Source organism: Cavia porcellus, unplaced genomic scaffold (genome assembly GCF_034190915.1).
Source record: "Cavia porcellus strain 051 isolate PalLab524CR breed Dunkin Hartley unplaced genomic scaffold, mCavPor4.1 scaffold_9, whole genome shotgun sequence".
Classification (NCBI taxonomy): domain Eukaryota; kingdom Metazoa; phylum Chordata; class Mammalia; order Rodentia; family Caviidae; genus Cavia; species Cavia porcellus.
In genome coordinates this window covers 18,236,538-18,252,500 of record NW_026947492.1, presented here as the reverse complement: position 1 = coordinate 18,252,500, position 15,963 = coordinate 18,236,538, and the positions used below count along the sequence as shown (strand labels likewise).

General features: G+C 39.2%; 1 pseudogene; it reads right to left on the bottom strand.

Annotated features, from left to right (window-relative positions):
• Nucleotides 1-8,018: 8,018 nt before the first annotated feature.
• Nucleotides 8,019-14,174, bottom strand: LOC100725396 (protein Jumonji-like; annotated as a pseudogene).
• Between the last annotated feature and the right edge of the window lie 1,789 nt (nucleotides 14,175-15,963).

The following is a 15,963-nucleotide window of genomic DNA, read 5'->3' as shown; positions in this document are numbered from 1 at the left end:
TCTCATCTCTTGTAATTATCTTCTCTCAACTTTTGATTGTGTATCTCTAGAACTTCTCATAATGTTTGTAAATAACAAAAGGAATGTTTAAGCCACACGTACACTTTATTTTTTAATTTTTCTTTTGTATTTTTGTCTTCCTGTATACTCTTAATTTGAAAATATATAATTTTTGTAGTTATAGATCATTGAAATTTCGGCCTTCACACAAAGAAACAGAAATTTAAAAGTGTTAGAAACTTTCTATCATTGTTGATATCATTACCGGTATATGCAGTAGGATTGATATAAAGCCAAATCATATCTCTGCAGTCTTGTGCATTATTATATCTTTTCTGCCCCTTTGCTCACAATTCCTTTTATTTCCTTTGACTAATGACAAAATATTATTACATGTTACCTTTTCTGAGAACCTCTAGTCATCTATTTATTATTGATGAGATAACAATTCCTTTTTTCCCAAAGACACAGAGAATAATTCTTAGGAAAACATATGCTTATTCCAAAAACAGTGGTTTGTATCGCAAAACTTGCATTCATTTCTCTCTTGTAGGTTGTCAAATATTTGGAAAAAATCATAAACTTCTTACTATATTTACTTTTATCAATAACACAAAAACTCTGTATTAAGTCAGTAAAAATATGGCACTTAATCTTTACTGATATGAGCTTTATGAAAAATAAATGCACAGGAATAATAATAATCTTATTTTTAGGAACATTTTGTAAACTTTATATCATAAAAAATCATAAGGTACTTTAACATAGAAGATGTTGCACACAATTTCTCTTTCTTTGTGTCTATATATTCTATCTATATATTTAGAATGTTAGAAATCTATGTATATAATTAAGATCAGTTGGATAGCACTGTCCTATTTAAATAACATCATTGTCGGTTATATGCTATTATATAAGAATTATCAATAAAAAGTATAGATGGGAGGCTGAGGATTTAGCTCAGTGGCATAAACATCTGCCTTGCAAGCAGGCGGTCGTGAGTTTGATCCCCGGTACCGATAAAAAAAATAAAAATAGTATAGATGGTAATGTGAGTAATCCATCAGAAAACTTGGGGAGATTAATTTGTGGTTTGGAGATGGACTGTGGCAGAATTAGAAGATCCTACCTAGCCTTGAGGATAATCAGCTGCAAGGAGCCCAGTTATCAAAACTCCATAGCTGGTATTCCTTTGGTGTATCATAATGTTTAGTCTGGATCTCCCCAGCCAATGACTGAGCATGGTGGTTAGGCCTTACCAGATCTGGCCAATTTCTGCCTAACACTGGCCTATTCTTGTAGGCAGTCTTTGCTTAGAGACTTCCTCTCTTTGTGATTAAGACCTTTTAAATTTCACTGTAGTCTGAGATTTTCCCATACCTTTTCCCACTTCTCTTTCTTTAGATGTCAGACATTCATCTCAGTCTAAGGTCTTCATTACTGATTTACAGCCTCACACTGTATTCTGCAATCATGTGTCATAATAAATGTTTTGCAGGTCTAATCGTTTCTTGGATTGTTCTCAAGGGAACTTAAATGGTGTAGAAAGGTTATAATAACTACTTTTAAGAACAGCTATAATGATGTAATTGCCAAGGAGTGGGAAGAGGTAATGACCAGTGTGATCCAGTGGAAAAGACACTGCAGCAGTGTCAAAATAGGTATGCTTGCATCATTCCCCCAAAACCTGGTGATTCTGTGCTCATGGAGTATCCTGCTGGTCCCCAGTCCTTGGAACCCTCCCATCTTAGAGTTTCGCATGGGAAGATAACGAGAGAGAGATGGAAGAGCCAGGGAGATTTCTTTCAAGCTCACCTGGAATGAGATAGAAAGTGCAGACATAAGCAGCTGCAGGAATTATCATGGAGGGAGGGAGGCAGAGATCAAGAAGACCCCTTTGGAAATCAGTTGATATCTGGAAACAGGGGCACTCACACTGCTCTCAGCTCAGGCACAATTGAAGTTATCTAATCATAACATAGAGATAAAAGCCTGCAACTAGCCATGTCCTCAGGATAGCAGCTGAAAGGAAACAAAGCCCAACCTGCAGAGGGAGAGACAGGTTCAGAGATCCCACTGCACCCTCTAGGGGAAAACAGGACAAGAAGATGTCTCTGCTCAGTATACTCTAGACACTTTTCTGTGGGTTTTGAGTTTATTCAGAGACACTATGATCTCACACAACAGAAAAGACTTAAAAAAACAATAGATGAGACCTCATGGAAGCACCACTGCTTTAGTCTGATGATGGAGTGTTTTACTTTAGAGTTTTTTTTAGAGAGCCATGGGATTTTTTCTCCACCTCACCATGCACACTTAAGTGTGTTTTGCCTCTCCTGACAATCTGGGTGGCAGTTGTTAAGAAAAAGCAAAATGGTCTTGATTTCAATCTGAATTTAGCATTCTAATGGTAGTTGTTTCCTGGTGAGAATAAAGACAGGAGTGAATATAATCAATACCGTATTTGGAGAAAGTTACAGAAAGCATAGACACAAATAGTCTTCACTTATCCTAACTGCTGAGCCTGTATATGGCTGTAAGTGATGTATGTAGATAAAATTTTAAAATTTCAATTAGCTGCTTGTTTGAATAGGGTTCGGCATGATGTTTCCATACATGGATAAAACAGGCCTTGATCCAATCCAGTGACCTTTTACTGCCCACTACTAAGCCTTAAGAATGTCAATTAATACAACCTTTGTGGATAAGGTTAGGGTGGTTCCTTAAAACGCTGAAATAGAGCTACTATATGATCCAGCTATTTTATATCTGGACACATATCCAAAGGAGAGAAGGCTTTTCAATAGAAGGATATAAATGAAGCACAACTTTTCTCTACAAATAAAAATATTCCCCTCACTTTAAAAATGGTATTGAATACAAAGGGAGACTAGACTATTTGTGATTTTTTTATATGAATTCAAAGACAGCATTTGCTGTTCTCAGTATTGCTTAGTGAATAATCTATGTGAGCTAAAGAACAATAGGTGGATGGCCTTTGAGATTCTGAATAAACAGAATTATTTAGAACAGCCAGTGTTAGAGAGCCAGTGTTGTTGCTAGTGGGAAATCAGAAATTCAATAATCACTATGTGAAATAGTCTGAAAGTTCCTCAAAAAGTTAAAAACAAGATTTAGCGTATGATCAAGCAATTCTGCCTCCAATTATACCCACCAAAAACATTGTAAAAAAAAAAGTCTGCACAGTACATAAATATTTTTTGTGGCAGTTATTCACAGTAGATAAAATGAAAAATAATTCAAATGTTTGACAACTAGTGAACATGCCAGCAAATTTAGTATAGTCATACAATAAAATGTTATTTAGTCTTAAAAAATAATGAAATGCTTATATATTCTCAAAAATAGAAGCTGAAAATCATGCTACATAAAAAAGGCAGTCACAAAAATCCTCCATATTTTATGATTCCACTTCTATTAAATGTCCAGAACAGTCAAAGCCATGCAAATGGAAAGATTCATGCATATCTGGGGCTGTAAATTTTTGGAGTTTAAGAATAGAAATTAGCTGCAATTAGGTACAGAACTTCTTGAATAGTGATAACAATATTCTGAAATCATACAGTGATATTTTAAAGTTCTACAAACATACTAATTATCATCTTACTGTATAAAAGAGAAAATTTAGAATAATATATCAATTAAGCCAATTTTCTAAATTTAGACAACGTGACACTTCACACTAATAAAAAAAGAGAAAAAACATGATGATCTCCATAGATACAAAAAACTTAGGACAAGATTCACATCTTTACATAACAAAGCAATGAACAAAATAACAAGCTACATAAATGTATTTAGGGTAATCTCTGAGGAATAGTTGTGTCAAGTGGAATTCATAGCTTTTCTTTTTTGAAGTATCTCTATACTAATATGAACAATAAATGTACTAGTCAGTCCCACAAACCATGTGGAATGGTTTTGTCTTCCCTCGGTCTCTCCAGCATTTTTTGTTTTTTCATTTCTCGACAATAGCCATTCTTCTGGACAAAGGTGAACTCTGAGTGTTGTTTTGATTTGTATTTCTCTAATGATCAGACATATTAAACAGTGTCCATGGATTTATTGGCTATTTTTTCTTCTCCTGAGAAGTGTCTAGTATTTCATGTGTCAACTTATATTGAGTGTTTTAACTGAGTTCCCTATATATTCTAGATAGTAGTACTCAGGTTGAGGAATAGCAAGAAATCCCCCCCCCCCCCATTGGGTAAATTATCTTTTTACTTGTTTCCTTTACTGTATAGAAACTTTTAAAATCAATATAACCCCATTTCTTAATTCCTGCTGTTACTGCTTGTTCAACAGAAATTCTATTTAAAAGCCCTTGCCATGCCATGCCTTCAAGAGATTTACCTATTTTAATTCCTAGCAGCTTGTTCCCATTTGAACATTTAGATCTTTGATTCATTTTGATTTTGTTTTAGTGCATGGTAAAAGATACGAGTCTAGATTTGATCATCTACATATGAGTAGCCAGTTCTCCCAGGACTGTTTGTATTACAGAGGTTGTCTTTCCTCCATGTTTTTGGCACCTTTGTCAAAGACCATGCAGCGGAATAAGCCTGAAGTTGTTGCTGTACCTATTATTGTATTCTATTTATCTACCTTATTTGGTTGTTTTACTTGTTTGGTTTTTTCTGTGTTTATTTTGTGTTTTTGCTAAAATCACATTGCTTTTACCACTATAGCTTTGTAGCATAACTTAAAATTGAGAGTGCTGATTCAGGTTGCCCAGGATTATTTTGGCTATTATGACTCTCATCTGGTTCCATATGAATTAGGAATTTTAGAACTGTTTTCTCTAGCTCTGTGAGCAACGCTAGTGGTATTTTGATGAGAGTTTCATTAAGTATGTATGTCAACCTTGGGAATATGGTCATTTTGACAGTTTTGGTTCTGCCTATCCAGCCACGTGGGATAATTTTGCATTTTCTGAGGTCTTATTTGATTTCCTTTTCTGAATACTGTAGTTTTGTTGTAGAGATCTTTCACTACAATGATTAGGGTAATTTATTTTAAGTGTTTAATTTTGTTTTGCTATTACACATGTCATTGTAGCCTTGCATGATTTTATTTGTTTCTTTCCTGTACTTATTACTTTTATTTTTTTCTTTTCCCTGATTGCTCTGAATAATGTTTCCAAAATTACATTGAACAAATTCTGTGACTTGAGAAACTATCTCTAAGATGATAATGTGTAATCTATTAACTGGTGATTTCTTACTTTTTTTTTTGGAGTTCTGTATTACTTGTACCCTTATACCACTTTGTTTTTTGTTTTTTCTCTTTTTCCTTTTAAATAAAATTTTTTAAAAAAGTAATGATAAAGCACATCTTTGTCTTCCTGATTTTAGAGGAAAGGTTTTTAGCTTCCTTTTTTTGATATAATATTTGCTATTGGAAGAGATTATATATATATGAAATTACACAAGGGGGATTTTTTAGTTGGGCTTTTAGGCTCAGAACTGGGATCATCCAAAATAGTGGTCTGCACTCTGGAGGGTCAAAGTATAGAGTAGCTGCACAGAATTAGTGCCATTTCTGGCAAAATCCCAGGTTCTCTACAAGAATAGAAAGCCTATTCTAAAACTTAAATGGAACCTCTGGGGACTCTAAAGAGCCCAAATGATTTTTTTTTTTAGAGAAAAACCAGTGTATTCATACATTTGCTTTCAAGACCTGTTATAAAGCTAAAGTAACAAAAAGTGTGGTACCAGTAGACAGACAGATATGTATCAGTGGAATACAGAAGAGAGCAGAAATCATCTCATTAATATATATTCTAGTGAATTCTAACAAGTATACTAACATGCTTTACTGAGGAAAGAAGAGCCTTTTCAACAAATGATGATGAGAAAATAAGTGTCATGTGCAGCCAAGCACATTTGAATTATTTGAATCCTTACCCAACAGCATATAAAAGATTAGTTTAAAACCATATCAAAGCCGTAAGTGTAAGATTTAAAACTAATGATATTAAGGGGATAGATAGGTTACATTTTCCCCCAAAAAACTTTCTTTTAATTATTAAACCTTGACATAAAACCTGAAAAGTAAACAAAGACTGGCAAGAAACCACCACATGAAGTCTTCCTGCCCAAGGGAAGCGCTAACAAAGTAAATGTCAAACTGTGAGCCATAGATGGAAGTTTACTGTCAGATGAGGGAAAAGTACACAGCACGGTCATAGAAACTGGACAAACACATCAGAAAACACTTGACTGCCTGTGTGACTGTTAAATATTCCAAAGACAGTTCAGTCTTCTGCAACAACAACCAACAAAGTGGATCCTAGGATGGTCCTGGCTGTCAGCACCGGCAAGATCAGTGCCACATGGGTAGCTATGGGGTCCATGAATCCAACTATGAAACAAAGAACAGCTTGTGAACACAACTCCTCCTTTTTATTCCCCACATACGGTACACACAGAAGGGCAAGGCTGCTCCATTGTTATTCTGTTTTGTTGTTCAATGACTAAGCAGCAGTTATAAACTTTACAAGAAAAACCTGCAAGCCTCCAATCCACCTGCTGAAGAAACTGATGTGCAGGGCTGTTCCTCATCTATCTTTCACCTCCCTCCCCACTGAGAAGGGCTCAAGGCTTGAAAACAACTTACAGGCGAATGTGCAGAAGGGATGGGATTTTTTCTTTTTATAGCAACATGGACAGAAAAAGTAGATAACATGAACACAAATGCATTTTCATATTCAAAATGAATTGTAGACTTCCTAGTGGCTCTAAATGTGACCATAAACAAAACAAAACAAATTAAAAACAATGATCAATGCTGACTTTCGTAATTTTTTTTTTTGGTCATTTTCCTTTTTATCAATATCGGGGATCAAACTCAGGACTGCCTGCTTGCAAAGCAGGCGCTTATGCCGCTGAGCTAAATCCCAGCCCCAATGCTGACTTTGTAAGATGTGAAACAAAGCAGTGAGATGAAGGTGGAAGGTCTGAAGAACTGCGTGGCCACCACAGAGAAGCGCCACGGCTCCCACCATTTTCCCCCCTTAGGATGCTACTGAAGGAGTTTTTGTGGTAGAGGAGCCAACAGCCCGAAAATATGACAGACTGAATTTCCTAGTGAAACCAGCACAGGTCTCTGCCAGCGACTCTCCAGGCAGGCAGTTTGTCTCCGTCCCCTGATGCATGGTGATCCAGCTGCTCTCAGGTACCAGGTCACTCAACCTCCACCTGGGGCCGCTGTAACCGACGTGGGCCTCTCGGGTCTAATAACATGAGCTCTTCTTCTTCTTTTTCTTTTTTTAATAAAAATTTTTTTGTAAAGAGATTAAGACAAAAGGGGACATAACAAAGCAGATTAGATCAGAACAAGCTCTAAAGCTCTTCTACTCAGGACAAAAGAAGTGACAGCCAAAGGGAAACCATTCCTTTTCAAGTTTTTTCCTCTGTGGATGTCTTGTACCTCTTTTCTGATCTGGCAAAACCTGCTCATGTGACTTAATGTATTTAAAATTTGTTCTGCAAACTTCATTCTCTTCAGAAGTAGATTAAAAAGTTATTTTTCCCAACAGTTATTAAAAATTTTTAAACAAAATGGCCTTCTGTCATCTATATAGGGGCGACACAAATTAATACAGCCCCTCCAAGGGGTTTTAAAACAGTGAATATATGGCAGTTTCAAAAATCTGACCGCAGTGTCTAGATATTGTAAGTACAAAAGTAAATAAGTATAAAAATAAATAAATAAAAGTTCCAACAGTGTAATGCTAAGACAAAATTAGTTCTCTAAAACAAGAAGAAAATCTTCTTTAGAGCTAGTGCAAAGACAGCTTGTATCCTACAGTAAGTTTTGCAAACTAGAATAATTAATACATATATAATATAAATTATATATATATATATATAATGTAAAATATTATATATAGTCTCTGTTTTTTTTTTTTTTTTTTTTTTTTTTTTTTGGTACCGGGGATCGAACTCACTACTGCCTGCTTGCAAAGCAGGTGCTTATGCTGCTAAGCTAAATCCCTAGCCCACACATATGTTATATATAAGTTGACCATGGGGGTGGTATCTTTGTGATGAGCTCAAAGCACTTTTGGAGGACTCCGGGGCTGACAGCTGTGACAGCAGTACCTCCACAGTGCCTATCTTGGGGGGCCTCTTTTGCTGTGGGTTTTCTGATTCTATTCTCAGTGCCACTGTTCTTGCCAGCAGGCACTTTGCGACACATCTGACCGAGGAGACTGGTGATCTGCTCCTCGTCGTAGGGGGACATCAGCTTCAGCCCGCACCAGGACTTCTGCTCCTCTGTGTGGCCCAGGGCACACTCTGGGTGGAACACGACACTGTCCTTCCCCTGCACCGCCCAGGACAGGCAGCACAGCTGATGGCAGAGCTGGCACCAGCTCTCTGCCATCTCCAGCTGCAGCCACTTTCTAGGCTGTTCCTTCCCATTCGCAGCTGCGCTGCTGCCCTTGTGGGGTGAAAAGACTATGTAGATGTTTAGCCAGGGAATAGTCACTCCAGACACAGCACCCAGGCAATGTGGGATGGACCCTGTGTTACTGGTGAGGTTCCATCCATGCCTTGATAGGGGCTCTGAGTTCCCCACTGGGAATCCATGCCATGAGCATTGAGGCCCACCTTGAGGCAGTGCACTGCCACCTGTAGTCCTCCTCCTCTCCCCTCCAGTACTCTCACTGGAATTTGGCTGGTGCAGGCTCCTTGCTGAAGCAAATATTCATGATCTTGTTTGCTGTTCCATAAAAAGCTGTTAGAGAAACACACCTTCCTGAAGTGGGTTTGTGAACAATATAGGAATCCAAGCAGCCAAATTGCTAAACTTGGAATTTTATTAGCTGAGCTAATCGACTACTGTGGGCCCCTGTTTTGGAGTCCCACTGAGTGGCCCTGAAATGGAAAGCTACAGAGCTTTAAAACAGAAAACCACAAAGCAAGACATCATGTTGGAAACAATTTAGTTCGAATCTTACATTAATTTTTCATGGACACCTGTATCCTAGTTCTTTGTTGAGCAGGTTAATTTTTATCTTGTGGGTGCAGTTCATTCTGCTTTTCTCAAGGAATTGTACTCTGTGAGTAATTTTTCGCTCTTCTGGGTCAAATACAGAGCACAAGATGACATCAGTTGTGCCAACCTGCAACACTTCCCTTGTGGATGTACTTGTGGCAATTCGCCTCCTTGACCGCCCCCTTTTCCTCAGTGAAGAGTCACCCCTGGCCTGTCTCCTTGCTGCCGAAGCCTTGGCTGGGTGCCACGCCGTGGATGAGCCTGTACTTGGGCTCCAAGTGGGGCAGAGGGTGAAACTTATGGCCGACCTCCTCGATGTGCCCCTGCAGCAGCCCCTTGCACTTCTCCAGGGTCTCATTCTCCATCAGCACCTCCTTTTCCAGCTGCCTGTGCTCCTGGGCAACAGGGAGTTGTTGGAGAGCAGGTAGCAGCAGCAGACCTCCTGCAGCTTGGCCAGCTAGTCCTGGGCCGTTTTGGGGTTGTGCAGCATGTCTGCTAGTTTGCTCCATGGGGGGGTGTCATTTGCTGCATGCTGCCCATCTGGTTAATCAGCCAGAAAAAGCATGCCAGGCAGAGCTCACAGCCTTGGATGAGGGGGAGCTCTTCCATCGTGATGCCCTATGACCTGAGGTGCTTCTTGATGCAGGTCAGCCACTGCCCGTTGGGGCCGCAGCACTGGTCCAGCTTGTGGATGTGCTGAAGCTGTGTGAAGAACCTGTGTTCTGATCTCTATTCAGGAAGGGAGATCACCCTGACCATCTCGCACTTCTCCACCTGAGCACAGACCCACTGGATATAGGTGAGCAGCTTGGCGGAGGGTCTGAGGCTGGGGTCTCCTCCATCACCGCCCACCAGGATATGTGGCCCCCTTTTCCGGCTTGCCTAGTGGCAGGTCCTGTGGCTTGCTACACATGGGCTCAGGTTGCGAGGTAGAATGATTTTCACAGGAAGCGCTGCCTCGTTAGCCCTGTGCTTGTTTGCCTGGTGTCCTCTTGAGGGCTGCGGTCTGCTTCTGCCTCTTCCTTTCCAAACTCAGCCGGGCATTTCCTTCTGTCAGTTCAGCAGAGGCTTCTCTGCTGAGGACGCTGCTGCCACTGTCTTTCTGCTGGGGGCTTTGGCAGGGCCGGCAGCCTCCCTCACCTTCTAGGGGTGACTGCAGCTTCTTGACCTGGGGTATCTCTTGCATCTTCTTCTTGGAATTCCGCAGCACCCTCCTCAGCTGCTGCCCTCCCACCTCTTTGGTGCATGACTGGGTTCAACCTGCCACTCACCTTGACTGCTGGCAGGCCCGGTGGACTTGGATGCCCTGCCCCCCGCACACCCCCAGGATCAGCACCTGTTTGAGGGTTTTTGCATTGCTGCTTTCAGTTTTCCTTGAGATTGTGTGGCTGACAGCTGAACTGGGCTTGTGGTGATTACGTTTGGTTTCCAGGTATTTCTTGGCTTTGGTTGTGTGTGACCATCCCCTTGGTCACTGGGGTGGTGTATGTCACAGTTTTGAATGGCGAGGGTCTGACTTTGTGGATCATTTTTGTGCTGGTAGCACCTGCACCCAGAGATGTCATTCGTGTGACTCCATTTACCTTAGAAACTTGTTTCTGTAAGTCCTGAGTGGACTGATGCGTAGCAGGGTGGTGGTGGTTGACAGGTAGCCCCTGGGCCGAGGAGCCCAGGGAAGGCCTCGCTGTGGGCTGCATGGCTTGTTGGCCTTGTGATCACTGTGCTTCTCCTTGGCAGGAGTCACCTCTTTGCTTTTGTGTTTCTGAGCAGGTTCTTTCTCCCGTGCTGACCTGCTGGGACCACTGTAAACGTTCCCATTGTGCACATGCTTGTGGCTTTTTCCTTTCCTGAGGGAGGACTGGCATGAAGATGAAGCATTCATTGCTGTTCTGATACCTTCTGTCTCATCATTTTCCTCCTCAACATCCTCCTGATCCTAAGAGCTTCAAAATGAACCATATTGTTGGGCAGCACAGGAGAACCTCCAAGGCAGAGAAAGGTAAGAAATGCTTTTGTCTTAGCTTCCTTTTAGAGAGGTCAGAAATTTGAGGTTCTACTATCTTCCCTGGAGTTGTGCTGGGACTACTCAGCTGAGATTGAGATTGAGCAGACTCCCTTTGTGCTTGCAACCTGGGCCTGGCCCTTTTGAGGATCTGGAATCAAGAAATCATATGTTGAATTCAGTTTAAGTAACAGTAGACAGATACTATGCTGACGTGCATGGCAAAAAGTAAACAGGAGTCTAGTCTACACAGTTTCCCATGTTGCCCTACTGCTGTATTACTAAGGTGGCCCTGTCTTTTGAGGCAGGGGAAATATTTTACCCAATCTGGCCTGAAATGCCTTGATTTAAGTGATCCTCCTCCCTTAGCCTCTGGAGTAGATGTGTGTTAATCTTGCTTTAGGTCTTTAGTTCAAGTAATTAACAACATCAGATCACTTTCAAAAGTGTTCTGGTGTGGCTGGGTGCATCTCAAGGGTTGGGAACCTGCCTAGCCCACCTGAGGCCTTGGGTTTAATTCCCAGCACCACCAGGCTACTTTTTTCTGCTACTAGACTTGCAGCAATTGTTGGATGTGGCACTAATGGTTCAAGCAGCTACAAAAAAACTGACAAATGAACACAGATAAATAAATATTGTGCTTCAAAAGACAAAATTAAGAGTAAATTCAGCCTACAAATGGGAGATATATGTATGAATCATACATTAAATGAGGTTAATAATTGGATCATATAAAGAACTTACAAAATAAATCAATGAATAAAAAATCCAATTCAAAATAGACAGATGATTCTACTTGACATTTCTCCAACAATGATGTATAAATGCCCAAAAAGCACATGGGAAACATAAATGACATTAATCACCAAGGTAATGCAAATTAAAATTACAATGAATTGCTACCTAATTCCAGTATGACTGATTTTTTAATTTATTTTTATTTATTATTTAGAGAAAAAAAGCAAAACAGATACAAATATATCAAAAAAGGATACAAATATATCAAATTTTAAAAAAGCAGTAAAAAAATCACTATTTGATAAATTATATACTGTAGTTTTAGAAGTATTTGTTCAAGTTACAAAATCAAAGCATAAAACGTGGATAATCAAACAATGACACTTAAACATCCATACAGTTATATCTTTTAGAGCACTTTCCTTCCTTTTCACTATTACAATACATATTATACATTTTGGATCTTGTTACTAATTCAGTTTTAACATGAAATATAACATATGTTGTCAGGGACTTGGAAACATTGAAGAAAGGTAAAACGATAAGACACATCTGGAAGATCATATGAAAGTTCCTCAAAAAACTAAGTAAAATTATTACATCAATCAGCCTTCCATCTCTGAGTATATATGCAAAAAATTCAGAAAAGAAATTCCAAGACACACGTGTGCAATTATATTCAGCTAGCATTACCCACAAATGCTAAAATGGGAAGCAAGGCAAGTCAATTTAATAGATAAGCAAACTGTGGTGTATAGACACAGTGCAATAATATGCAATTTGAGAAATAAGGAAATTTTGATATGCGACAACATGAAGGATCTTTGAAAATATTATGCTACATGTAAAATTCTAACCAAAGAAAGACACATACTATAAATCCACTCATGTGGCACATTTATAGAGGCTAAATGTGGACAGAAAACAGAATGGTGGTTATGTGGGTCTGGGGGAGAGAGCAGCTGTGAGTGACTGTTTAATAGACTGAGAGCCTTAATTTTAGAAGCTATAAAGTGTTCTAGGGTTCACTAGTAGTGATGGTGGCACAATATTATGAATATGTATCATACCAACCAAGTGTAAATTTAAAATAACTAAAATGATACAATTTTTGTCACATATTTTACCAAAATTTTTAAACATCAATGGGAAAAATGAAGAAAGAGCAATTATAAGTACTGTATGAAGAAGTTACTTATGGAAAGACAGATCAAGACTTTTAAGAGTGAAGAAAATAAAATTGGATAGTACACTTTTTATGATCCCACTAATCTAAGAATAAGGGCTTGAGCAAAACACAAATCCACACATGGATGATGCATTAACTTTCATTCTCCTGCAGAAGTCTGGGGAAATTCTACATATGGGGTGGGAAGGGGCTCTTCTATGCTCTAACCTGGGAGGATTATCTGCATGTTTCATCTGCTGACCTTCTCCTAGGTGACAGAGTTAACACCAGGGAATCATTCCTGTATGTAGGGCTTTATTTTCATTCTCTGTTTATGGGTTAGCATATTGCTTACTTAATGTCAAGATCTAATCAAAGATTTGAAACCTTATTTTGCCATGTACCATAAATACAAATATAAAGCTGTGTAAATTCCACAGACCTCTGTTTATTTTTAAATGGCCATATTAAAAGCACCATGTAGACCCACAAATTGAACACTGCCAGGTCCTCTCCATGTCTCATCTTGTATATGACTCAGCTCATACTTCCTTTTCCCTCATGATTCTGCTAAAATCACCATCTGACTTTTCTTTGCCTCTCAGTTTCCCCACCTAAAGAGGACCTCATGGTCACATGCATTACAAAAAGACTAAGAAAGTGTGCAAAGGGCACACCACAGACCTGAAATGTAACCTTCTTTTCCAGAACTGGCCCTTTCCACATCACTGGGAGAAAGATGGGGACTGTGTGTGTTCTGGAGGAGGAACTGTATAGCAACAACCTCTGCCTCAGTGAGCTGCTCGCTTGGGTGCCTCTCAAATGTGGCTGATGTGAGATTGAGTAAGAGGTTGTATGCAAGAATTAACTGCTGACCATGAAACTGAAAAGAACAATGATAACACAGGTCAATCCTGTTTCCACTTATTATATAGGCCATTAAAATTATGAAAGGATTCACCCATCCTGAAGAAGGCAATAGAGCTATGAAATGTGATCTCTGAAGGATGCCTTCTTAATGTTTTACTTATGTGAGTTTTTGGCTCTTATTTATGCTTTTAAGCACTGTGTCTTCCTAAAAGCTATTGTTCATATCACACTGGCTTTTTAAGAAAAATACTTAAAGTGTTCATCATTAAGGAAAGGTAGATTTAGAGCCAAAATGCCTATCACAGTGTCTACTCAACTACTTCCAACTGTGATCTGGAGCAGACCAGAAACATCTGTGAGCATCAGACCCATCGTCTATGAGATGATGGTAAAGATTCCCTCCTCTGCTGCCCTTCTAGTTCTTACTGAGGAGCACAGAGACTGATGGAGGGGCAGTGCACCAAGCACTGCTGCTCTGAGCTAGTGCGACCCTGTGAAGATCTGTGCCTTGATGTCTGAGACAGATTTTCTGCATCAGGCCTGAAAGAGACCTTGAACCATTCAGGTGATTCCACCAGGCTCCCACACACAGAGGAAGATAGAATTTCTGTCTCAGGAGTAAAACTTCCCAACACAGAGATTTTAATGTGGAAAGATAACTAATTGGTATGACATGGACCCAATAATAAACTACTTCATCTGATGCTTGACTGAATTAACCAAGACATGTGCCTGCTGTGCTAGAATATAGGAAAATTCCTTATTAGCGCTCACAATAAATTTTTAGCAGTTGTAGAGGCAAGACAAGACAAAGTCAACATTTTTTCACAGGGAGGATGTAATTCTATGGGGAGCAGTGTGAAGAGGGATGCAAAGAGAAGGCCAATGAAAACTGGAGCTTAAGGAAGTGCAGGGACATAGAAACCCAGCCCTGCTGCTGAGGGCTTCTGTCAGCTTTAACCAGCGTGCAGTCTGATTATGGTCACTGCAAGCTGAGCCTGGCCAACCATCACAAACTGCTTAGGGAAAGTTTACATAAAGCTAATTCAACTGCAATGAGCAATGTTCTTTCTGGAAAATTTATTTTCAATGATTACTCAAAATGTTCAAGTTTCTCCATTGATTTAGAAATATTCATTTTGAAGTATGCAGACTCAGGTGGATCCCATGGCTTACTTTGTAAATATCAGGGGTGGATTTTACATTGTTATTCTTTTTGTGTTTTCACTTCATTTGAAATATAAACCTTTAAATATCATACATAAAGGTGCTGTCTTGGTTACTTTTCTCTCATTGCTAAGACAATATACCTGATGCCCAAAATTAAGGAAGAAAGAATTAGCTTAGTTCATAGTTTGGAGAGGTTTTAGTCCATAATCAGCTGGCTCCACGGCAGGGTAGAACATGGCAGAGGGACAACAGCTCACGGTGGCAGAAGGCAGAAAAAGAGCATGAAAGGAAAGCCAGCTTCTTTCCCTCCCTTATGTTGTATTCAGGCGAGGGTCTCTCGGGCTGGTGTAGCAGTCACACCACCAATCCAGCCAACAGACAATGAACCAGTCACAAACTCTAGACTCAGCTGTCTCTGAAAAGCCCGCTCCCTTGACCTCATGAGGCTTTGGGTTTGGAGGACTTCCAGACACAAACTATAACAGTTTTGTTGAGCAAAAGCTATCAACATAATTGTCTCTTATCTTTGCCACCATTAGTTTATAACATTTTCATTTCTTTTTAAATATTATTTTTTTCTCCATAAAAAATCTTAAAGATTTTCTTGCTTTTGAAAATGGAAACATTTTGTTTGTATTTTGAGGCTTGTCAAATGAAAGTTAAGTGATCCAGTTTAATGTATTTGAACAACTTCAATTCGTGATACAATACATAACAGAGTGAATGAAACTTCAAGATGTCTACAAAACATCATAAATAACAAAGAGCTTCTTTACTTATTTAGAAGGACTTCTCATTCAGTAAGAGAACTGTTTTACTGAAAAGAAACAGTAGGTTAAAAACATCAAAAGCAAACTAGAAGATCAAATCTTTTATGTAAATAGAACTTTGGTGATCAAAAATCAAGCAAATTGATACTGGAGTTAGAGGATGCAACATGGGTGTTTGAGTCAGACCACAAGTCAATGATTTAACAAGGGTTCACATCTGA